The sequence below is a fragment of the Eleutherodactylus coqui genome, chromosome 3 (genome assembly GCF_035609145.1).
Source record: "Eleutherodactylus coqui strain aEleCoq1 chromosome 3, aEleCoq1.hap1, whole genome shotgun sequence".
NCBI classification, from domain to species: Eukaryota; Metazoa; Chordata; class Amphibia; order Anura; family Eleutherodactylidae; genus Eleutherodactylus; species Eleutherodactylus coqui.
Window position 1 is genome coordinate 284,569,041 of NC_089839.1, and position 24,535 is coordinate 284,593,575.

Genomic DNA, 24,535 nt, shown 5'->3' on the forward strand with positions numbered 1-24,535 from the left:
AAGCCACATTACTCGAGCGAGTAGTGCCTTAGCGAGTATACTTGCTCATCCTTAATGACAATACATTTTAAACTTTTATTTTCCATTTTAGATTCTAAAATTATTGCAATGCCCCTGCACACAAAATATTAGCAATACATTTGCTGGGTAAAAGGTACAAAAGTTTTTAAAAAATATTCCCAGTGCCTGCAAATTGCTGTATTGTGTTGTGAGGTCTCCATTATTTATAGGGGCTTTCTGGGATACAGATATTGCTGACTTATCCTTAGGTGAGGTCATCAATAACAGATTGGGGGTCTGACATCTGGCACATCTGCTGATCCGCTTTTTTAGGAGGTCTTGGCACTGTGGTGAATGCTGTGGCCTCTTTGTTGTATACCGGGTACAGCAGTGTACATGTCATAACGGCATTGCCTGGTATCGCAGCTCAATCCCATTCACTGGGACTGAACTGCACAAAGGCCATGTGTCCGATGAGTTTGACTTCTTCATAAGCTTGGGAAGAGGCCATTGTGTTCACCCTAGTGCTGTGGTCTTTTCACACAGCCGATTGTCGGGGTTCTAGGAGTCTGACTCACACCAGTGTGTTATTGATGACCTAAGTCCCAGAAAACCCCTTTAAACTTCCATTCCATTTGGCACCTCAAAAAAGGCAGTAAGTAGGTATGTGATTTGCAGGTTGGGTTTGGACGCCCCTTTGGACTTTCCATAGTTTTCCGCTAGCTTTACTACTAAAGTTACGGAATGATTTGTTGAGTTTTAGTGGATTAAAGCAGAAAATAGACTTTATTTACAACCAAGCCATGACCCTTAGGCCATAGTCAGACGGGCGTTTTTAGCCGTGATTTGCGCATGTGCATGCGTCCGGCGATTTTATAAAACCATTGCTTTGCAATGGTATCGGACACATGAGCGCTTTTTATGCGCTCGTCCGATAAATTATAGAACAAAAAATCGCAGATCGCACCTATGTGCGATTCCTGTTCTCTTCTCTATATGCGCTCAATGGGGCCGGCGGCAGCAGCGCCGACCCCATTGAGAACATATAGAAGACAAATCATTCTTCTCTGCCACAGCTGTAACAGCTGTGGCAGAGAAGAACGATGTTTGCCCATTGAATTCAATGGAGCGGCAATACAGCCGCTCCATTGAAAGCAATGGGCTGCCGGCGTGCGTGGGGTGAATTGTCCGGAAGGGCTTAAATATATAAGCCCTTCCCTGCAATTCATCCTAAAATGTGTTAAAATAAAAAGAAATTGTATACTCACCTTTCCGCTGCAGCCGGAGTCCAGCCGCGGACGCTTTCAGTTCTCCTGAACTGCTTCTCGGCACTATTCAGCCGGCGGGGCTTTAAAATCCCCGCCTGCTGAATGATCTGCCTCTGATTGGTCACAGCCCTGACCAATCAGAGGCAAGTTTCACTCACACACCCATTCATGAATTCATGAATGGGTGAGTGACTGCTGCCTCTCAGCGCTGAGCCAATCAGGGGCAGGTCTGACTCACATCATGAATGGGTGTGAGTGAGACATGCCTCTGATTGGCTCAGCGCTGAGCCAATCAGGGGGCAGGCCTGACTCACACCCCCTTCACACCCACTGCAGGACGGCCGCGCGGAGCTCCGGCTGCCGGGAGAAGGTGAGTAAATATATATTTTTTATTTTTGTACATTTTAGGATGAATTGCAGGGAAGGGCTTATATATTTAAGCCCTTCCCGACAATTCATCCCGGGCTCGCCCGCAGCGCATTGCTTTCAATGGAGACGGCTGTATTGCCGTCTCCATTGAATGCAATGCGCTGGACAGCTCCGGCCCGTTTCTAATGAAACGCGGCTAGGAGCAGATTTTCGGGCGATTTGGGGGCGACTTGCGCGCATCGGTCACGCGATTTGCGGATGCGCATCCGTCATGCGATCCGCAAATTGCGCGAAAAAACGCCCGTCTGACTAAGGCCTTAAGGTGCATGTCCAGACGAGCCCCATTGACCATGTCAGGCAGTTCCATAATGCTAGGGTGGACAAAAGTTTACCATGTTCCTTCGTGCAGATGGGTTGTAAATCACTTGTGTGCGGTCAATAGGAAGAAAAACTACTGCAAGGCTCACCGTTTCAATTAGGATTTGAACCACTATCCTGACGTTTTACGGAGAGCTACTTGATTTGAATCTAATCTTGTAGCCCTTTTCCTCCAGTGCCAGGCGACTATAGCTTGGATCATGGGAGTTTTTTTTTTTTTTGATCAGTTTATTCTTTTTTTTTCTTTTTTTTCAAATAAATAGTCAAAATGAATCAAATCGACTCATAAATATTTTACTCCTTAAGTATATGATTGGTAACCTGCACCCTACATGAGACGTCTTTTGAGTTGCAGCTTTGTGCAATTAGCCGTGTCATGTAATTGTACTGTTTTGACAAAGGAGCCCCCAAGGTTAATTATTTTGGCTTCACTTGATACTTTTTATTTTTCTCCACGTGAAAACTCGGCAGAGATTAAATCCAGCGCACAATCTTAAGCGTATTAAGGAATTTTTTTCTCCAAGTTAAAATTCCAATGGGTCTAGAATAGATCTAGGTCACAGTAAGGGATAATACTGAGAACTGCTTGTGGTGATGGGTCAACTTCCCTTGTGCTTCACTGCCACTTTTTAAGGATGTTTTTGTGGCTGGATTTGCCCTGTAATTTAATTTATTTTGACAAAAAATAACTTAATTGATTACTAGAAAAATAATTTTCTGTCCATCTTGGATGTTTCATCTGAATGTCCAAGATATACTTCGTTTTAACCAGTATGTAGTTAGAAAAATGTGGATATATCCATGGAACACTGTATAACTCTAGTAAGGTACCTTTACGTGGGATGACTATCAGCCAAATTATTGCTCCAACGAGGGAATGCCAACGACATTAAACACGGGCACCGTCCAGGTGACAAGCGATAATTTGCTTGTCGTTTCATTTCTAGAGATGAGCGAGCAAACTCGCTAAGGGCAATTACTCGATCAAACATTGTCCTTAGCGAGTACCTGCCCGCTCGGAAGAAAAGATTCGGCTGCCGGCGGCGGGCAGGGAGCGGCGGGGAGGAACGGAAGGGAGATCTCGCTCTCCCTCTCTCCCCCCCGCTCACTGCCGCAACTCGCCTCTCTCCCGCGCCGGCAGCCGAACCTTTTCTTCCGAGTGGGCAGGTACTCGCTAAGGACAATACTCGATCGAGTAATTGTCCTTAGGGTCATTCCATGCCAAGTGGACCAGTGGTCCCCACTCGGCCATCTCCGATTTTGCTGAAAATTTATAAGGATGTACATGTATGTTTGAAACGAGGTTCTGTAAAGTTCTAGGGCCAGATATCAAATACCTGGGACACTGTTGCCCTTTCACTGGAGGTCCCAATGAGCGCGCGGCTTCAGCTACGAGGATTTTGCAAACTTAAGCCATACTTTGGTTAAATATATCTCAAAACCAAAAACCATTGGTAATTTGTGCTTTGACCAGTACACCAAACAGCTACATGGCTTTGCACTGCTGCAATATCACGGTCAAAGCATATGTATTTGTGAAGATATTCACACCCACATATGATGAAAAATGTTAAATGATCAAATCTGACCTATTTTTAAGGTCAAATATCTAAAAAAGGGTACCCCTCAAATCTATTTATTTTGATATCAGTCGAAAGAGCAAATTTTTCTCTACAAGGATCATCATTTTATTTTTTGGAGTCTTTCAGTTTAAGAAAAGAAAAATGCCACTGAACATGGCGTTTTTAAACATACGCAATGAATGATAAATGCACTATTCAAACCCTTGCGTTGGTCCATGGTGGTTATACCACTACCAATTCCCTAAGAATTGGTATTATAATCCTATTAAGAATTGTAATAATGCCAAATCTTTTGAGAATTGGCAGCCCCATCGCCTAGGGGCCACGCCCGATAGCCGTGCAAGGCCAGCCACGGGCGGTCTCTTTATCACAGGTTCCGAAGCCTGAGGGTGGGTGTCTTAGCCTAGGATCCCAAGCCTAATATTGGGTCTCTTTTGTTGGTTCCCAAGCCATAATGTTCAGTCTAAGTGGTCTGGAACTGTTGCTGAATTTGCAACATAATTGGCTCCAAGAAGCTGTATTGTCGTCCCATTGCTGTTGCAGCTGGTGCTGGCAGTATTGCAATGATTGACTGCTCAGGAATCCAGCAGGTATCATTTCTCACAGGCCAGTGAAAGAAGCTAGCTGGTCCATGAGGATGCATGAAATTTATTAATGCATCATGGTCGTCGACTGAAATTTCAGAAATATTTCCAATCCACCAGTTGTTATCGTAAATGCAGGCAATGTATTGCCCTGGCTGGAGGTTTGCAATTGGCACAAAAGGCATTTCTGATCTGACAGATCGATCTACATGGGCAATGAAAGATGATGTGTCATTTGACACCCTTGAAATGCGAATCTTTTTGTCATCAATTGGCACAAACTGGTGATTTTCTCGTGTTCCAGCAATTGTATGTCCATCTTTGAACCGTTCTTGAACTACAAAAGAGACCCAATATTAGGCTTGGGATCCTAGGCTAAGACACCCACCCTCAGGCTTCGGAACCTGTGATAAAGAGACCGCCCGTGGCTGGCCTTGCACGGCTATCGGGCGTGGCCCCTAGGCGATGGGGCTGCCAATTCTCAAAAGATTTGGCATTATTACAATTCTTAATAGGATTATAATACCAATTCTTAGGGAATTGGTAGTGGTATAACCACCATGGACCAACGCAAGGGTTTGAATAGTGCATTTATCATTCATTGCGTATGTTTAAAAACGCCATGTTCAGTGGCATTTTTCTTTTCTTAAACTGAAAGACTCCAAAAAATAAAATGATGATCCTTGTAGAGAAAAATTTGCTCTTTCCACTGATATCAGAATAAACAGATTTCAGGGGTACCCTTTTTTAGATATTTGACCTTAAAAATAGGTCAGATTTGATCATTTAACATTTTTCATCATATGTGGGTGTGAATATCTTCACAAATACATATGCTTTGACCGTGATATTGCAGCAGTGCAAAGCCATGTAGCTGTTTGGTGTACAGAGCAAAGCACCGGTTACAAGTGGTTTTTGGTCTTGAGCTATACTTGGCCAAAGTTTGGTGTAAATGTCATGCGGCGTGATTTTCAAGCTACTTTGACACAAAATTGTGGCCGATATATTCTTTTGTGATAGCCGGTACTAATTTTTTTGTGTTCACCAGCAAAAGTTGAGCTAGTATGTCCAATTTCAGCATCATAGCCAGTATATTTCTATAATGCCTATGTGCCAAAGTTTGCAAAATCCTTGTAGCTGAAGCCGCGAGCTCAGTGGGACCTCCAGTGTAAAGGCGACAGTGCCACAGGTATTTAAGATCTGGAGCTAAAACTTCACAGAACCTCGTTTCAAACATATACATATATCTGAGTAAATTTTCAGCAAAATCGGAGACGGTCGAGTGGGGACGATTTTGAAAATTGGTCCAATTGATGTGGAATGACCCCTTAGCGAGTATGCTCGCTCATCTATATTCATTTCAGCTCACTAAAACACAGAATACTGGCATACAAAAGTTACATATTTTTGCGCAAGACCCACTTTTGCAAAGATGTTGCGTCTTTTCTTTCTCCTGTGCCGGCCCGCTACTTTTTTTTTTTAAGTGGGCGGTGCTTATTAGGAGGATGCCTGCCCGCAATAGATTGATAGGTTTATGAATTTTACATGAACTATATATTATACTTATATGAATTATCCCAGAAATGTGCACCTGCTTGGGACCAGGCGTATGTTTCTGTGAAGGCGCACTGAGGTGAAGGGGATATGCTGAATGCATGAAGAGGCATGCACTGGTGGAAACTGTACTCGGCCCGGTGCAGGAAATGCCAAGCTTTTAGTAAATTTCCTGCACTGTTGTTTAGGTTTGAGGAACGTGCGAGTGAATCTGCCTGGAGAATCTTTTGCTCGATGTCTTGCAGAACTAAGAATGAATGATTCTTGCTTGGTGTAAAAGCTTTCAACCAACTCTTCAACAGTCTTCAACTTTTCTGGGCAACTAATGTTGCGACAGTTGCTCATTGTGAAGATACCCCTAGTCAACAGTCAACCTAAGTTGTCTATAGTTACTCTTTGCCTCGTCCCAAATGTTGCACTTCTTTCATGTGTTTCAGGGAGTTGGAAATGGTTTTTGGCCAAATGAATGTTTGTCCGACAGCTCTTTAAGGTGTATGGCTGCCTTTTTAAAATCATTTGGTTGTGATATTTTCCAGTTGACCTTGTTTTTGTGCATTAATACCATTCTATGATTTGCAATTAAAAGGGTTGAGCCAAGATGGCTTCCACTGTTCATATGCACTATTGGGGCATATGAGCATCATAGAGTAGGATTCCCCTGCTTTGGACAACCTTTGCCCGAGAACGGAAAGCCACTCAATAAGAGTTATTACAGGATGGTCGTTCAGATGAATGGCCATGCTGTCATGCTATATTTTTCCTGCAACAAAAGGTCAGGCTGGCCGCAGTCTTCCCTGACAAAATTGGCAGTTTGCTGAGAGCAGGACTCAGGGCAGTTAGCTGAGAGCAGGACTCAGGGCAGTTAGCTGATCACCCCGAACCCGAACATTCTGAAAGAGGTTGTGTATTTTTGGCACAAAGTATTTAAGCACTGCTGCATCTTCCCATTTTGCGCCTGTAAATGAACGGGGGTTTTGTCGAAAGCTTCCAATCTCTTAAGGCTGGGTTCACGTTTATCAGTTGTGTTATGCCTGAGCATTTTTGTGCACTCTACGCACTGGTTTGACATCCATGGCTGGACAGAAAAACGCTGCAAGGAAGACCTGAGGGCCGCACATATGGAAACCCAGCCTAACGTCTAGTCCATTTTGGCTTGTTTTCTCTTGTTTTCATTTACCTATATCTTAAAACGGTTGTCTCACGCCGAAACGGGTTTTTTTTTTTATTCAATAGGCCCCCCCGTTCGGCGCGAGACAAACCCAAGGGATGGGTTAAAAAAAAAAAAAAGTTTATTACTTACCCGAATCCCCACGCTGCGGCGACTTCTTTCTTCCTTTACCAAGATGGCCGCCGGGATCTTCACCCACGATGCACCGCGGGTCTTCTCCCATGGTGCACCGTGGGCTCTGTGCGGTCCATTGCCGATTCCAGCCTCCTGATTGGCTGGAATCGGCACACGTGACGGGGCGGAGCTACGAGGACCAGCTCTCCGGCACGAGCGGCCCCATTCACCAGGGAGAAGACCGGACTGCGCAAGCGCGTCTAAAAACGCCAGAAGACAGCGAATTTAGACGGATCCATGGTGACGGGGACGCTAGCAACGGAGCAGGTAAGTGAATAACTTCTGTATGGCTCATAATTAATGCACGATGTACATTACAAAGTGCATTAATATGGCCATACAGAAGTGCTGAACCCCACTTGATTTCACGAGACAACCCCTTTAAATCAACCATAATCAAATGTCATAATTGGGTGAAAAAATGAAAACGCAATCGCCCAATTAGCCATCACCATCACCTGAAAATGGCCCTGCTTATAACTAACTTCTCTGTGATCATCTGCTGCCTTTTTTTTTACTTAAAACTCCAAAACAAATGTCATCAAGTATCATAGTGTTAGTTCTTTCTGAAACAAAACCATGGGGAGTGAAGAACATTGTGAAAACTGGTGACTGTTCAAGTAGGAATTGTCCACTAGGTGCTTCCTCCGCCTCTTACCCCACTCCACCTCTACTGGTACCTCCTTAATGTTTCCTCTTATGGTCAGCACTTGTCTCTGAGAGACCAGGAGTCCAAGATCAGATCAGTGATTGGCGAATCTCAGGTTAGACCACTGCTCTTCTCACCAGATGCTCATTAATGCTATCCTGACAACTTGGCCTGTTGGCCGCCAATAATGATAGGTTTGAAAACCACTGGATTAGTGTGTAACTTTTCAATGCCTTGGAATGACAAGGCTGAGGCGCATCCAAAGCCCGCTTCCCACCACAAAAGATGTCGGCTCATCTAAAATGACAATTTGACCTTTCATGGCTGCACATTTCTCAGGGCTGGTATTAAGGTTCTTTAACACAATTACAGTGTACTGCCAGACTGTCCATAACCTTCCTCAGGGGATGCCTTACTTCCTGAAGTTTCTGTATTTCTTTAATTATCTTGTAATTAATGAGCTTAAGGTTTTGCAGTACCAGTAGCAACCCCAACTAATTACCTGCATGCTAATTAAACAAATCCTAATAGTCTGAACAGGTAGTGGTGCGGAGCTGGTTTGACTTGATATATAGTGAGCATCATCTATTGTATTCAATGGGACAGTGAGTAAAAAAAACACCGCACACCGTGCAAAGTACATGCAAGTGCGATGCAAGGTTTCCCATTGAAAAGAATGGGAAACACTTGCCGATCCTCTAACGCACCTGAGAGCCGCGCCGGAGGATCACTACTGCACAGAAATGATGGGAGAAGGGTGGGGAAACCTATGTTGGCAAACACGATATTGAGCTGAGTTTCTCGGCCCGATGGCACGCTCTCCCATATGTAGGTAGCCTAAGGTAGAAAAATGTAAAATATCTCCCAGTTATGCGTCTTTTTGTACCATTACGTATTACACAGGGTGATTCCAAAAGACAGGGCCACCTCCTGGTGCTTTTATGTAGACTCTTCATGAAAATGGCTAGCACACGGGCCGACCTTTTGGGATCACGAACCCTACTCAGACGATTGGCTCTCGGTTTGACGCTACCAGCTTCCTTGAACTCCTGAATCAGTTTTTTGCACTCATCTTCCTAAACGTTCGTGAAAGCCTCGGCAACCTCATGTAAACTTTTGTTACTGACCAAGATGATTTCAGTTTTGTTGTGGGTTGTGAATGGCGTTGACTAGTACCTGAAAAGACATGCAATTAGTGTTTTCCATACCACATAATTCAATATAACACCTTTATTAATGCACATCATGACATCATCCATAACTCAAAAATAGTTGCAGGTATTGAAAAATAGACTGCACCTATCCATTTCTGATGAAATTGTACCCATAACACATGTATCCCGTGAACCCTTTTCCATTGACGTCTTCTGGGTTGAATCCAAGATGGCTGCCAAGCACCACCGTAGTGCCAAAAATGTTTTACCCCACCCACCTAAGGGGTTCTACAAAGCTTCCTACTTGTATCTTTTTTTTCTGAAGATATTCCAGGTGACCCTGACTTTTGACTCACCCTGTACATTGTCTCTTTAGAATGTATAAAAATGTACAAAGCCAGGTATGGTTGTATTTTTGCTAAATCTTTCCTGTAGTATGCCCCCTTATTTTTGCTCTTAGATGCCAAAAGGGCAGTTATATTACTATTTTCTCTATAGGAAGAAATGCACAAACCCCTACATTTACATATAAATTCACTTAACCCCTTGAGTGGCGGGTTTCCTACCACCCTGTCGTGCCCACCAGGGCAGGTTTTTAAAAATGGTCTAATCATTGAATTTCAACTAGTTTTGCAGTTGCGTCTCAAGAGCCATAACTTTTTCATTTTTCCATTGACATGGCCATATAAGGGCTTGTTTTTTGCGGGACAAGTTGTGATTTTTTAAACAGGGGGGAGGAAAAAAAGGGGCCATGTCATTAAGGGGTTAAATAATGTATTAACTTCCTTCTCTGGGTCATTACGACGCACACGGATACCACATGTGTGATTGTATTTTTGATTTTTTACAAAGTAAAGGGAGACAAGTGTTTTTTTTGTTTTTTTTTTTAGTAATTTTTGTACTTTTTTAAATTTTTTTTATTTTATTTTTTTTTGTCCCTTTAGGGGACTTCCACAGGGACCCATCAGGACCCCTGATCACATTCCGGGGGTCCGATGGTGACAGCCCTTTACATGCTGCAGTGACAACCCTTTACATGCTGCAGTCACATAGACTGCAGCATGTAAAGGGTTAACACAGCAGAGATCGGAGGTTTTCTCTGATCTCTGCTGTAAGAGCTGGTACCTAGCTGTCCTCTGACAGCTAACAACCAGCTCTCCCTGCCACACAGACCATCGGCTTGCTTCTGACAAGCCGATGGTCTCTATGGCAACCTGTAAACAAAGCAGGAGATTGCCGACATATCGGCAATATCTTCTGCTGGTTTTTCAAAGCCCTTGCTTTGTTCTCTGTGGGTCTGTGCAGGCAGAGCACACTGTCATAGCTTGTGGCATTGTGCTCTGCAGCTCCCATAGAGATACATAGCCCGGAAATCTTCCGGGCTATGTTGCTATGAGCAGTGGAGCTCGTCCCGGAAATTTTCCGGGCGTGCCACTCAAGGGGTTAAAGGGGTTGTCTGAACAGGTCCCCATGCTATAAAATAACAATTGGCTCGTACTGGTCGCTCGTCCGTCTGCTCCAGTCTCCCTGCCCACTTCATCCTTACAGGCTGAAGTCAACCTGAGTCGTCTACAAACAAGCTGCTGCAGCCAGTGATGATCACTGAGCACTGCCATTGGCTGCAGCAGCAGGTTTATGGGATGACCCAGGCTGACTGCAGCCTGTAAGCAAACAGCACAGCGGAGAACGAGCGGGGAACAGGGAGTATGAGCGGTCTTGTTGCCCCCCCCCCCCAAACCCAAACCAGCAACCTCATTTCACTCAAAACCAGTAAATAGACAATAGAGCAAATATTTACTAATACTTGTAATTTTTTTTTCGTAATATACTTCATAATTTATTCTTTTAGCTGCAGCTTGGCGCTGGGCACAGAGATATTTTGACAGGTTCCACTGATGGCGGTTGTTAATGCCAATATTTTGTCTTTTTTCAGTAAATAATCTTGTTCCATTTGGAATGTTAGCATTTATTGTCACTTACGAGGATGATTGGACTGGGACTTTTGCACATTTCTGTGTGCTGATCATTTCCGTGTTGGTAGCATATGTCCATCGGTGTGCAGTTCAACAATATCGTGGTTATCAGAGGCATTTGAGGATCGAGGGTACATTTTTGGATCTTGTTGAGTGTTGTGATCGAGTGCGGTTGTGCTTCCATGTATGACTTGTATGAAGCGTCCATTTACTTCTTTACTATTGGAGCCCACCGGTTTGTGATATCAGCTTCTGGTTAACAGGAATATATTTGTAAAACCTTCTATCTTTTTTAGGATTTAAAAAAAAAATTTGATGCTGTGTTAGTGCAGGATCTTTTTGGAAGCACCCCTATCTGTGTCGTGGTTTTTGTCTTCCCCCAACCCCCCCAAACTCTTTTTTTGTAAAGTGCGTTTTGGTGGCATTCTTAAATACATACCCTTATTTTGTTGACATTTTTTATTTTTACTGCACCACAAAAAACATAAAAGGCTATGCAAAAATGCCACCTACTGCCTGCTCAAATTGAAAAAAAAGGCACTGACCCCCAAAATGCCCAGCAAAGGTACAAACATTTATAATGTTTGCATTTTTTTCCCAAAACATCTTTTTTATTTTTAAACTTTTGCAAATATTTTTCATTCAATTCAAAAAAGATTTTAAAAAAAATACAGAAATAAAGTACATCTTGGAAGGATACATAATATTCGCATCAGTTTTTAATAAGGTAATTTTTTGCCAACGTACAATACAAAATATCCATCCAAGGTCCCGCAGGACCTGATAGTAAAAGAATCAGAAATCTAACTTTCCAAACAAGCAATGACCCTGAGTATACTGGGGCTCTTACTGGCCCCCATTATTAGGTTGTGATCTGCAGTGCATTTGATGTATTCCTATTCACCTACAGCTATCATCTGGCTGCATCTTTCCATCAAAACTATCGTAATTCCTTCATTTATAATGGGGCCGTAACTGATACATCATATCAGTTTTTTGACTGTCCCATTAGTGGTAATGGGGGTCCATCAGGATTCTGCAGGAATAGCTGTGCGGGCTACACGCATGTCGCCAAAGTACCAGAAAGCAACTATTTTTGTTACTTCTGTTTCGTTTAAGAAGAAATCCTAACAAAAAAAAGTTTTCCAAAGTTTCATTTCTTTTTTTAAAAGAAGGAAAAAAAAAAAGAAAAAAGGCAATCAGTGTGATAAGACGATCATAGTATCAGGTGGTTAGGGCGCATACAGGGTTAACCACCAACAATTAGTGCGTTCTCTGCATCATGTCAACCTGCGCTAATGGATTCCACCAAAAAGTTTTTAAAAGGCAAAAAAAACACCCCGAGTTCCTTGGGAGAGAGTAGCATTAAGGGTAAGTGAATGAGCACTGGCATAGCGAGATAGTCCTTCCCCCCCCCCCCCCCCCCCTCTCATTCTCCGCTCAGAACAGATAGAAGTTTAGCCTTTTGTTATGACTGAATGAAGTCCTCTGATATCTGGGCACGTTTCTCCAATTCATGCGCAGCGGCAAGGCCTCTTCCAAGTTCTTTCACTCTGACCAATTGGCCATATAGTGTGAATTTGCAGTTTTGCACTTCAGATCCTCCGATAAATAATACAGCTGGACTCCATTTTCTGGCACTGAAACGGGAGCTGCAATTAAAACAACAAAACAAGCCGGGGGCGCTGTAATTTAGAGCGTTTACAAAGAGCGCAGCTCTGGGACTGGCTTCTCCAGCTCCCAGCCTTCCACAAATCATTATGGCTCAGCAATTGGAAGAGATGGCTTGTAAGAGGAAAAAATGGTAATACTGTCCTTTTTGGTCGTGTTGGAAGGTCTGGGAGTGCAGATGACCACATGGGGGCAGTGGCAGGCCTGTTATCCAAGTAGTCGCCTCCTAGAATGGACTTTGTCATTTCTTTCTTAAGTTACTGACTGTATTGCTGAATATATGGTAAGATATTCCATTTACATTGTGACGTTTCCCGTTGGGGATTTATGTGGCTTCTGTGGCATTTTCTTGTAGTGCTTTCAGTATTCAGATTCCTTAATTCATAAACTGCCAGTTTCAAGTGTTTATAGGTAAAGATTGTATGCCGGGCAGACTCCTTTAGGTCAAATTCACACTTTACCTATTATTTGTGGGGTGTGTTTTTTTTAACCCCTTGAGTACACAGCCTTTTTTTCTATTTTTTTTCTATTTTTCAAGAAGTCATGGCATAGCCATACAAAGCCTTTTTTTTTTTTTGGAGGACAAGTTGTACTTTTCATGTGCCATGTAATGTGCTGACAACTTAAAAAAATGTTAAAGTGCTGTGAAAAGGAAGAAAAACACAATTGCACCCTTTTTTTTTTTTTTAGCATACGTAGTGCAGCAAAAAGGACATAAAATACATGTTATAGCTGAATTCTGTGGGTCATTATAATGATGCCCATACTAAATTTACATAGTTATGTTTGGACTGCTTTAAAAAAAAAAAAAAAAAAATCATTGTTTTTAATAAAAATAAATTACATATAAATAAAAAAATATATACCGTAAATTTTCTCTCTTGCCATCGTCTGACCACCATAACTTTATTTTTTCATTGAGGAGGTTGTCTGAGGGCATGTTTTTTTTTTCAGGAAAACGTCTAATTTCTGTTGCTACTAGTTTCCGATACATACAACTTTTGAGCACTTTTTATAAAAAAAAAATTTTCTTGGAGACTGGGTGACCAAAAAGGTGCAATTCTGGCAATGTGGTTTTTCCCCCCTTTACAGCATTCACAGTGTGGGATAAATAATGTGTTAGTTTAATAGATCAGACTTTGATGGATGTGATGATACTAAAGATTAGAGATGAGCGAGTATACTCGCTAAGGCGCATTACTCGAGCGAGTAGTGCCTTAGCCGAGTATCTCCCCGCTCGTCTCTAAAGATTCGGGGGCTGGCGCAGGTGACAGGTGAGTTGCGAGGGGAGAGAGAGGGAGAGAGATCTCCCCTCCATTCCTCCCCGCTCTCCCCCGCCGCTCCCCACCGGCCCCTGAATTTCTATAGACGAGCGGGGAGATACTCAGCTAAGGCACTACTCGCTCAAGTAATGTGCCTTAGCGAGAAAACTTGCTCATCTCTACTAAAGATCTATGTACTGTATATACTCGAGTATAAGCCTAGTTTTTCAGCACATTTTTTGTTCTCAAAAAGCCCCCCTCGGCTTATACTGGAGTCAGGGAAGGCTTTAAAAAAAAAAAACCATACTCCCCTCCCAGCCGACGTCTGTGTCTCCGGCGGCGGTGCAGCAGGCTGCTTGAATTCTCTCTGCTGCCATCCCCTGCTGTCCTCTTTGCTCGGCTCTGTTATGCCCCGCCGTCCTCTTTGCTTGGCTCTGTCATCCCCCATGGTCAGCGCTGTGTAAGAGCTGTGATTGGATCGAGCGTCAGCCAACCACAGCCGTTGCTCGATCATTCACAGCCGCTTTAGAATATAATATACTACAATACTTCGGTATTTAACAGGCATCCTGTTAAGCTGTGCTGGTTGCAGGGCTTAATAAGCAAACAGCCATGGCAGCCCTAGGGGCCTTCACAAGGCTGCCATGACATATGAAGAGCTATCTGCCTGTGATTTTGAATACCCGTAGTTCCGATAGACCTTATAATCGTCTGATAATAGACTGTCAGCTTCCATCTTGGTTTCTATAACTTTAACAGGAAGAACGGTGCTTGTACAGCTCTATTCTTTTTGTCAAAGTGGCCAAGATTGCCGACAGAGGCTTCAAAGTGAATCCCTAACAGAAATGTGAACAGTGTCTTAGTTCAACTAGTGCATGGAGTTGGTATGTTCTCTTCATGCTACCTTCAGCGCAGGACTGAATATACAGCCCAAAACCAGTGGCAATGAGATGGACAAGACCCTATGCTGGCCAGTCATGGTGCACTATAAACCAAGAACAATGGATGATATTTGTGTCCGGGAGACGGACGATATCTACAGCTGTCCTTCTTTTGCGCCTTAGGAACTTTTTTAGACTTCATCGCACTGAAGAGATATAAAATGGCACTGGATGTAAAGGTATATCTCCAAAGTATGAAGAAAATGTCTGTAATGCCAACGGGACAATAGCCGTGAGGGCTTTGACCTGAAGGTGATGTGATGGGGAGGTTTTCTTCGTATGGGTTGGGTTTGAGGGAAATTCTTTGCGAGCATGCTGCAGGTGGAATAGATAATGTCATCTCGCAACTTCATCCAAGAGTTACTGTTGCAGATGAAGGGGCGGAGGGATGTGTCTTGCAGGCGGCTCTGCGCTCGTCTCTTCATTTCTTATTATTGTAGCTAGAAGAGTCAAAAAGTTATTGCAGTTGTATAGAAGATGCTAAAGCTGGGGAGAGGGATTTACAGGGTTATGGAAAACCAATACTTCGGCGTCCAACGAGCTTGTTCGACCGCGACAATCGGGAGGTACTTCCTCGTCTTTCAGTTTCAGCCGGCATAAAAAACCGTGCCGGATTGTGCACTCCTAGTGCAGTTTAAACACTGATCATTCAGTTTTGACATAAGGGCTCTTTCCCACGAGCGCATATACGGCGACGGCGGTCTTATGTTTTCATGCCTGCGTTTTCTCGTCCTTTTTCACGACTGCGAGCGCCATTTTTAGCGAAAAAATATGTCGCACCCCGGAAAACTCTCGCTGTGCCAAAATCCTCAGAATGCCTTCCAGTGCCTATATAGAGGCACCTGTAAGCTTTTCGCAGCGTTGGACGCTGCATAAATGTCTCCCCCTCCCTTATCTTTCCCTGCTCCCATAGGAGTCTATAGGACCCACCGCATATATTGGCCAAAACATAGTTCCAGAACTGTGTTTTGGCTGAGCATATATACGCCGGCCGCGTACATGTTCAATTTTTCACGCTGCCAGCGTATTTACGAGCCGTGTTTATTTGCCCGTGTGAACGGCTGCACTGGAAACCCATGCTTCACATGGGAAGCGTATATACGCCCGGGTGTGAAAATGCGGCGTATGTGCGCTTGTGCGAATAAAGCTTAAGAATGTGAAACCCCAAATTATTAGTGAACAAGGCGCCCTCACCAGCTCGTTTGCTCGGCCCACCCAGAATCGTGAGATTCTTGGCCCATGTAAAAGGGGCGTTAGTCATTACAGACATGAGACCGATGTAAAGCCAGCATATGCAGAGCCAGTAACCGCAATATACTAGTTATTAGTTGGGCAACATATTGAAGGACCTGTGATGACTGATGACGTCACCGTCATGTTATCAGGGGCGGAGCATGTAACTCAGTCACTCACGCACAAGTGGTCATTAGTACTTTGCTTGACAATTAGGCTACTTGCGCATGGGCAATAAAGTTGTGCCCAGATTCTCGTGCGCCTCCCACATTGGACAGTACTTGGACTTTTTGCGTGCTGCCAACGCGTCAAACCTCACATTGACATGTCCGAAATTTGGACAAGAGTAGGACATGCTACGATTTTTTATTCTACTCAGCCTGTATCAGTCCATGTAAAAACAAAACACACAAACCCGTGTGCATACACCCATTCAAATAGCCCGTGTGCAAGTAGCCTGAAAGTATAGGAAACTTTACTTAGAAATTGCTGGTGGCGGGAATGTCTACTGTGGAAAACTCTTTGGCGAATTTCACAGCATTTTTGATCAGCAATCGGCTGCGTATCCGCTGCTGGCTGTAGTGGCAACATCACTCCCCCTCACCAGTACATGGTGTCGGCGCACTTTGACACAGGCCCCCCTGCAGCTTATAGTGAGCGCTGAGTCGCGTAGTTCCACTTTCGCAACATCGAGGGGCCTGTGCGGAGGTGCGCTGACGGTGCTGTGTATTCAGAGGTGAGGGCGAGCGATGCAGCTGCTAAAATCAGCTGCGGATGGGCAGTTGAGTCCTGGTCAAAATTTGCACCCATGATGCAGGTTTTTATGAAGAAATGCTGCGAAATCTGTCTCAGCGGACATACCGCAGCATTCCTGTGTGACCCTACCCTAAGGTTAATTCTGTTAACCCAGCATTCGTGACGAGACATCGGTGTGAGCCCTACGATAACACTTCTGCCCAGACTTTGAGAACTTTTCTGCGAGCGTCCGAGTAAGCGTCACACAGGTCCGCTTCATACCGCACGATCCGCACGGCCCCGTGACTTTCGGATTTCAGTGGCGTTGCACTTATCGTAGGCTCATAGTTGTCAAAGTTGCGAATCAGACCCAAGATTTACAGATATTCAACCAGATGATATTGCAAAATAAACCTTCGTCGTCTTCGATATTTTTGACCCGTCTAGAACCCTGCAGCAAATTGATACATGAAATTCCATCCTTAATGCCGTGCCGTCCCCCCAAATCCGGGAACAATGGCGTGTTTCTTTAGCAAGTGATAAATGTGAAGTGAGAGTGGGCAGAGTTGGCACCGCCTCAAAACCAACTAGTTATCCCCATGAATTGATTTCATAAAATGTTGTCGATGGCGGGCTCGCAGCGGGGGCCGCCTGTGATAACTGGTTTTCTTTGAGATAAGCCGTTAAGCAGGGGTCACTGTGCTAGAATAACCATGGAGAATACATGTTCGCTGGCAAACATGAGCGAATCTTTGATCACTTTTGTGCGGCACATCAGTCTGGCATTGTGCTTTATACCAACACAACACTATAACAAGATGAGGCCTTTCAGGCTCTCGATAGTCCTGGAATGTTATTGAAATCAGTGCAGTTGCCGATAAGTTAATAGAAGAGGCAAACACTGTTCATTTCATAATACAGCGTATTGTGATTCCCAGCCGAAAGGAATGTGGGGAATCCATTCTACTCAGGGATGTTGTTTTAACTCTTCCATCGCTGGATTGGATATCGATGGGTTGCCTCATTTTCATGGTCCCCCCAGTACATATGTTACTTCTAGTCTTACCACCGAATCACTAATGATGCCCTTCTATAGAGCAATACTTCTCAAGCTCACTGGTGAGATTCCCCCCCCCCCATTAGTTGGTTGTGGTGCAGTTGGGGAGTCAGTTTTGGCAGAAGTGGTCATACTCTATGCTACATCGGCGTTTCACTATGTTGCACCAAGCTTTGGTTTAGCTACATATTTAGTTTATCTATGTAGGCCTATATTACTTCTGTGACCCATTTCAAGACCTAAAGGGAAAAACAAAAAAAAAATGGCCAACGCTAAGAGAAAAATTAGTCAGACCCGCAAGGTAGTAATAAAATGATTTAAATGACTTACTCGGGGGCGGGTAAGAGGAACCCCTTTAGGGTCTTTATAGACGGACCGATTCTCGCTTTGAACACGCAATTGATGTCATCACTAGCTTGTTTGTTCTTGTGTAGCCTGTTTAACCCCTTAAGGATCAGACACTTTTTAGGGATTTTACCCATGTGGTGGTTTTACTGCCCTATTTTTTGTTTCCTTTTAGCTACCAAAATTATTTTCGCAGAAATTCTTTTCCCATGACATATAGGGCAATTTTTCCCCCCAGTTTTTTTTAGTTTTATTGCGGGTAAAAAGCTAAAAAAATGATTTTTTAAAACATTTATAGTTCTTTTTTTTAATCACTTTATTTTAGCGTAAATATACTATGGGAAGGGGTTTTTCATTTTGTTTCGGATATTTTGATATATAATATATATGGTTTTGGAATATAGGGCGCATACGGCGACTATTTTGGTTGTCATCAGCTTTGGGTTATTTTCTTTCTTAGGCCGCCTGCAGACGAGCGGGTCGGATCCGGCGGTGAGGATTCTTGCCGCAGGACTAGACCTGAGCGCCTGCAGGGACGAGCGCGCACTCACCCGCCCCTGGCGGCCCCGGCTCTTTCATGTGTCGGCAGCCGGCGCATGCGCAGACCGGAGCCGGCGGCCGGGTGAGTGACGTTTCTGGACCTGCCGCGGTTTGTTTGCTGCGCAAGATTTCGCGCGGCCGTCTGCCTAGGATTGCGTTTAACGCAATCCTATGCAGGCTTTCAGTGGCGGAAATCCCGCCGCGGGATTTTCGCCCGTGTGCAGGCGCCTTTATGTATATATTATTTTATTCTGTTATATTGTTTTATTTGTGTATGTAATTATGTTTTTTTACTATCTATGTCCCCCATGACGTCATATAAGACCTCCTGGGGGACATGCACATGTTTTTTAAAAAATTTTTATTTGACATTTTCCCACTGTAGCTGGGACATCCATAGGAGCCCCAGTTACAGGGGAAAACAACCGCTGTAGTGACATTAGTCACTGGCAGAGCTGGCCAGGGTCTAGTATGACCCTCCAGCTCTAATGTAGCAGGGAACCCCCGCGGTGAAATGACCCCCGGGCTTCCACAGTGGAAGACACACTTCCACTTTCTAGTACACCGTGCTCAAAAAGGGTTAAAACTCCTTCCTGCCTTCTCCTCTGGGTTATCAGCTGTCACTAACGGCTGATAACCCATCCTGCCTCTCTCTGATTGATTGCAGAGACAGGAGATTTAAAGCGCCGCCATAATTTTACTATCGGCGAGGTTTTAAGCCCAGGACCAGGCGCCGTATATTTACCGCACCTGGTCCTTAATGGGCTAACAGGTAGATGCATCGTTCGCTTGTTCAAATGAGAATCGTTCATTCTTTTACATTCGCTGTATAAATGACTGAGAGGGGCTGAACGAGCGCTGGTTAACCGAACAAGAAGTGAATGAGCCAACGATGGTTTTTATACCTGCATAGAATGAACAACGAATGAAAAGTGAGTGATTATTGTTCAGTTGGTAACTCACATTTAGACCGGACGGTTATCTTCACTTTCGCTCGCTGGAAAGATTTTGGTTTTTTGTACAGTAATCGTTCCATCTAAAAAGAACCTTTAGTGCCGGAGAACAGCAAGAAACCTCAACTCACCCTGACAACAAGGTAGGTACATCCAGCACTTGGTGCTTCAGAAAGGGGAATTGGTTCCCCCGAAATGCATTTTACTCCCTCGTTGATGTTACTCGCTGTTGGTCTTTGTTAATAAACCTTAATGGAATCCCCTTTGTGATGTACCTACCTTGCTGTCAGGATTAGTGGGCGTTTATTGCTGGTCTCCTGGACTAAGGGGATTCCTGCGTTTATGGGACCCCCACCTGAGAAAGCCAGTTAATTTTCTTGCTTTACCTGCTGGTTTGGCTAATCTGTCTCTCAGTGTTGGCCATTTTCTTCTTCCTGGATTTCTATCGGAACCCGGTTGGTTCTCTCCATGTGTGGATGTCCAATGTGGTGAACAGGAGGATGCGTTATCTGGCTATTACATGGTGCATTGGTGTCGCAGCACGCTGTTTTAGGTAGTCTATACCCCTGGTAAGTGTGTCTGTCGTGCTTTTTCACTATTGCATTTTTGTATTTCGGGGCGTTGCCCTTTTTCACATTTGCATTACATTTCAAAATATGGTTAATTGAGGCATTTTTAACAAAATTTTTGTCATGGACTACCATCAACGGCGAGGCTCTGGTAGAAGAAGGTTGGAAGCCCTGCTGTACAGTGTCTATCCTGGAGCAATATCTGCTGGTCTGTTCTGTCTGTGTTTTTGCGGATGGCTCTTTGAAAGCTTCAAAAAGGTACCGATTGTGGACCTTATTGGCAGAGCTGTGGTCGGTGTTGTATCCTCTGGGGTAAAGACTCAGTTCTCTGCCCTAAATACCCTGACCAAAGTAACGTGTCTTGCTGGCACTCTTCCTTTCTCCGGGTCTAGATCAAGGATTATCCCGCTTGCACTGGGGACAGACCTAGATGGGAGGTATTGAACTGCGTTTGCAATGCTGCAATATAGATGCCATAGGAATATATCTCTATGGACTATAATCACACCATTATGTAGTAAGACTCAATATCCACGGGCTGATTTAATTTGCGCAACCCGTGCGGGAGATCCGCGAGTCAAGCTGCCCATAGGGATACATGGGTGTCCGCAAATGAAATAAAGCGTGCAGATTTGATTTGCGAACCTTTTGGGCCCTGAAAAAAAATCGCAGCCTGCTCCATTTCAGTGCGGATTCTGCATGGATGGCTTCCATTGAAGTCAATGGAAGCCGTCCTGTCTGCGGCCTGTTCGAAATTGAATTGCGGATGGGCTGCGGATTTCACGGGAAGGCAGGAGATTTAAAAAAAATAAATAAATCTGTATTGCGGATGTCTAACGGTAAGCCATGTGGACCATCCGCAGTACAGAAAGCCCGGAAGTACAGAGGTCCGCGTCACCGCCTGCCCGCACAGGTTTGCAGGGTCAGATTCCGCTGCGGGCTCCCGCACCTGCTATCTACCTGCCCAGTCTACCCACCTCCCTTTAATGTTTGTGGTTTTTATCTTCTGGTCTGAATAGACTAGATTGATATTTGTTAACCAGAGTCCTCATTAGGGAAGTTCTGCGGCGGCTGCTGGAAGCAATGAAGTGGGGATTGGTGTTAATCCCCTACTCTAGCCCTGATTGCCCGAAACTGATGAAATAATCACAGATGACCCAGGAGAGAACTCGCCGGTGTCCTCGGGTCAGAGACATATCGCCTCGCTGCTATTTTCCCTTCTAATCTTTCTGTGGATACTGTATGAACGTTGCTTAGCGGCATGTGGGGAGCCGAATACGGGCGATGCATTGATGGGATCTTGTACTGTCCTCTGGGAGGGCTTCACTTCTAGGCTTGACTCACATGGGCAATCCATTTTTCTCGCAATTTCTCACATGTAAAAAAAACTAAGGTAAGGAGCGCAATTTTTTATTTTTTTTTATATAGAGTATATAGATTTTTTTTCTCTCAGGCCGGCTGTACACGGACAAGTCAGATTCCACAGTGGAATCCGACCCTGTGCCCAGCCGGCATCTTCGTGTACCTGTCCGGATTCTTCTTCTGCCACTTATGGTTGGGTCAGGGCACATGCGCAATACAGATTTTGCCGCACTGTCGCTAGGTGATACAGATTTTGTGATTTTTGCGCAGTGATGATTGCGGAAGGATTGTGGTTTGAACGGCTTCTATTGACTTCAATGAAAGCCGTCTGCACGGCTTCCACCTAGAAATAGAGCATGCTGCAACTGTTTTTTTTCCTCCGCACACAAGCGGAAATTAATTGCGTATTTGGCTGCAACATCGAGGTGAAAGCACAAGTAAAGCCACCAGAAATGTCGTTTGTACCAGAGTTACAAGCTATACCCTATCCATGATATGAGAAGTGAGATCCCCACCGATCATGAGACCGGGGATTCCCCCGGTTCCCCCTCTTATCACTGTGAGGATGCTTCTCCCACTTTGATCGGAGAGCTGTCCAAGCATGTGTGGCTGGCGCTCCATTCCTTTCAGTGAGGCTGATGGAAATATCCAAGCGCTGTCGTCAGAAGTACCATTGAAAATGAATGGAGCGGCAGTGCGATTGCGCAACTGCTGCTCCGTTCAACCTTCTCCTCGCTGCCGGGGGTGCAGTGAACCCGTAGTGAGGAGGACAGGGGATCCCTGTTCTCTTGGAATTGGTGGGGATCCCTGCGGTGAGACCCCAACTAATCTTTAAGTTATCCCCTATCCTGTGGGTAGCAGATAACTTGTAATTCTGGCACAACCTCCCTTTCTGACTTGTAACGAGCCGTGTGTGTATATGTGATCATCACAACACTTTCATCGTCTGCACAATGAGTGCTTTTATTCAGTGACAGCAAGAAGAGATCTTGAAAACTGCCGTACTTTTCATTCAACATTCAATAATCAGTTTTTGCTGGAACTGGAAGGTCATTTAGACATATTTTACCTGTTCTCCATAGCAGATTCTGGGTGGTTTTCTGCTATTGTTATAGGAGATACAAATATATATAAAGTACATATCTCTTTATTGGATACATTGGCAGCGAGTGAAATCATTTTAGAGGAAGCGACGGCAAGCAGAACTCTACAACACAATTACCGGCGAGCCGCTGCGCTCGTGTGGACATGTGCTAATTGCCCTTTGCTGCGGATAAACCTTCATGACCAGTATATTTACAGAGGCAAGTTCAATGAAGTCCATGTATATAGAGAAAGGTCAACCAATATGGTCCTGCCTGACCTCTGGAGAATAAAGAGAAGCCAGGGGACATTCGGCACAGAAGTGATATGACCAATCCACTGACATGGAATACTACATACAGAATCTACCTTCCTAGATGGATAAGGCATAGGAAAGTGTCTAATAGGACTGCAGAGAGGTTCCCCTATGAGAAATGACTATTACATCTTCAACAGTCCATATAAACATGATCCCAGTTCCTCTCCATTACTGACACACAGAGCAGATCATCAAACCTCACACCGCGGCTTCTCTAGGATATCTTCTAGTCTCTACACCCTCAACACCATACCTTCTCATATGGCACCGCCCATCCATGGCCTCTCCTCAGGGTCGGTATGACTGAAAATGGACCCCTGGATAACAATCAGAGAAGAAATCATCTATTGTATTTTTAGGCTGTGTTCACATCTGCCTTAGAGGCGCCATTTAGAGCCTTCGGGACAGTTGTGGCATGAAATTCTGGACAGATACAAATAAGGAAGATGGAACAGTACTTCTGCAGCGCCACCTGGAGGTATTATTCCGTCTCCCTTATTTGCATATTTTCCAGAGAAGCAAGCATGGCCTTATAAGCCTCCTCACTCACCACCTAGGTGCTCTCCTTAAGGATGATACCCTTCCTGACTCACCAGCCAAGCCTGAAACCTACTGCACATTGATGAGGGACAAAAACCCCAAACAGCTGTCTGTGCATGGTTTTCTGGCGTTCTGTTTTCAGTTCCCAGTCATTGTTATAAAGACTTGTATCTAGAGTTTGACATTGACTTGCAGGAATGCTGCCTTCCAGTAGGTGACGCTGCAGAATTATTGTTCCATCTTTCTTATCTGCATGTTTCTTAGGGAAGCTTGCATGGCCTTAGAAGTCTCCTCACTCACCTTCTAGGTGCTCTCCTTAAGAAGAGCTGATACCCTCCACGATTCTGGACAGCCTGACAGGAACTGAATGGACTCGATTATAGACAACGGGGTCAGTTCCTGTACGGTTCAGTTCCATCATAAAACTGAACCATTCGGCCAGCGAATTCTATTTTCCTGCTATTGTAACAGAGCAGGAAAACGCAACCCTAAATGTAAATGTGAACATACCCTGAGGGTGCGATCACACTTAGCTGACTTGCTGTGGATTTTCTTGCAGATCTTTTCAATTGAATTGAAATTAAAAGACATGAAATCTGCTGCAGATCTGCATTAAAATCAAGGACCAAATCAGCTGCAAATCTACATTTGAACCATAATTTCATCCATCATATTACCGCCATAGAGTGCCATCATAACAAGTCGGCAATTTCCAGAACACTAATATTACAATATAGTCCCAACATCATGCCAATACGGTAGGAAGAATAAGAGAGAAACGTGTTTTGTAGCTGTATGCAGCACGGTTTAGGTATGGGTACAGGTACAGGAAGGGGGATGCAGAGCTGAACTTTTGCACATGGGCCACTGAGCCTTTAGCTATCGCCTTGGATAAAGCCTTCGGTTTCCATTAGAGTTTGAATATTCTCGCAGAAAGAATGTTGCCTCGTTTTTCCGTCCTTTTTCAGGGCTGGTAATAATTGCAATCGGTAGGGATTATATCGCAAACGTTTGCGCAGAATCTTCCATGCAGTCGGCAGCAGGATGTCCAATGCTCTGCTTGCTCTGACA

The 24,535-nt window shown here is 44.4% G+C and overlaps 1 protein-coding gene across 1 annotated transcript in view; it reads left to right on the forward strand.

Moving 5' to 3' along the window:
- FAF1 (Fas associated factor 1) overlaps positions 1–24,535 on the forward strand; it is a 256,577-nt gene that overhangs the window by 90,733 nt on the left and 141,309 nt on the right. The window lies entirely within an intron of this gene.